Raw genomic sequence first — 1,527 nt, 5'->3', positions numbered from 1 at the left:
TGAATCATAGAGGCTACTAAGAGGCAACCTCTGTCTTACACATAGAGCCTCAGCAAATCCTCTCATGTCAGAACTCTTACCCATTCACAAGTCCAATGGTAGAGTGAACACATGATCAAGGAATTTCCATCTCTTTTGCAACATAAACAGAACATGCTGGAGATATAGGTATGTATCACAGAAAATACCTCTTCTGTACAACCATCTTCTATGCCACATAAAGATGGATGAATGGATGGGAAACCAGAAACTCATTTCAAGTTTAGCACTTATGTCCCTCATGTCCTATCATATCCTTGTTCTGCTCACCTCTGGGTTATTTTTCTGCAAAATATAAGAGTCAAAAATTACCATGGGAATATAAAGCTAGACTTCTTAAGATCCTTATTAATCAGTAGACTAGTAATTACCTATGAGACTATTATTTATCTGATAGCATGACAATGGTGACTAAAGAAATAATATAGAGCAAAATGGAGAAAATGCATACTCGACTGTAGAGGGAATACCATGATCAAGGAGGTACTTTCGCCAGGGTGAGGCTCTTCTATTGCACTTCAGTTGGGTTGACCCCTGTGATCATTTCAAAAAAGTCTCAAAGACTTGAAATCAGTTCTGTAGACAATGGTACTTTTCTGTTAATGCATTTTACAGAAAATGTCTACAAAAACATTTACTTCCACCATTTTGTGAGCTCCTGCAGTGTTAGCCCTGTGGCACACACTTCTTGTACCCAATTGATTGACCCATTAGTTCCACTGACATGGTCAGAGTTAGACTTTTCCAGTGATGCTTAATCATTCATAAACTAACTTCTCAAGCATATTAGCCCATTCATTTTCCATTTGGAGGAGAGAGTTGGGTGCTAAGGACAAGGTCAGTCAGCAATTCTACAGGCCATCCTGTCTCCCTCCTCTGTTGATTTGCATGCTATTGTACAGCTACTTGAAGGAGGTTCAAGCTTGCTACCACCATGCAGAATCCCCTGACTGAGTACTATCCTGCTTCCAATGTATAAATGTCAAAGTTCTCACTGTGAGGAATCACATCTACAGGTGTCCCCTTCACAGTGAGCTGAGCCATCGCCCCCTCCCCTACAACTGGATGGGCAAGCTGGTGCTGGTTACTCACTCCCATCCTTCCCTGCAAGGACCTTCCTGTGCCCTTTCAGCTAATTAAATGCAGGCCATTTGGTATGCAGTAAGGGATTTATCTCTCGCTCTCTCTCTACTCCAAGGAGCCCAGCACTTGCCCTGTTTCTTTATCACTTGCATGTGAACACTAGTCAGAAGTCATAGAACATCCAGTACAGGAGAAGCTGCTGAGGCTGTCTAAGCCAAGTGTGGCAAACTAAGACAAACAGCTTACTTACTATCTTTCTCAAGTTTTTCATCTTGGAAGGAGTAGGTATCTTTACTCCAGTAATTAAGCCAGTATGCAGTATCAAGTAGAAAACATATCTGACAGCATTCATATTTGCTGTTAACCCAATTGAATCTATTCAAGTGCTTTTACTTTTTCTCTCCC

The 1,527-nt window shown here is 41.2% G+C and overlaps 1 pseudogene; it reads left to right on the top strand.

Annotated features, from left to right (window-relative positions):
- The first annotated feature begins 500 nt into the window (after positions 1-500).
- LOC122817420 lies at positions 501-599 on the top strand (annotated as a pseudogene).
- The last annotated feature ends 928 nt before the right edge of the window (positions 600-1,527 follow it).

The sequence above is a fragment of the Protopterus annectens genome, chromosome 12.part0 (assembly GCF_019279795.1).
Source record: "Protopterus annectens isolate FY-2018-M chromosome 12.part0, PAN1.0, whole genome shotgun sequence".
Classification (NCBI taxonomy): domain Eukaryota; kingdom Metazoa; phylum Chordata; order Ceratodontiformes; family Protopteridae; genus Protopterus; species Protopterus annectens.
Note: the sequence above shows the minus strand (reverse complement) of the source record. Positions and strands in the feature narration are given on the sequence as shown.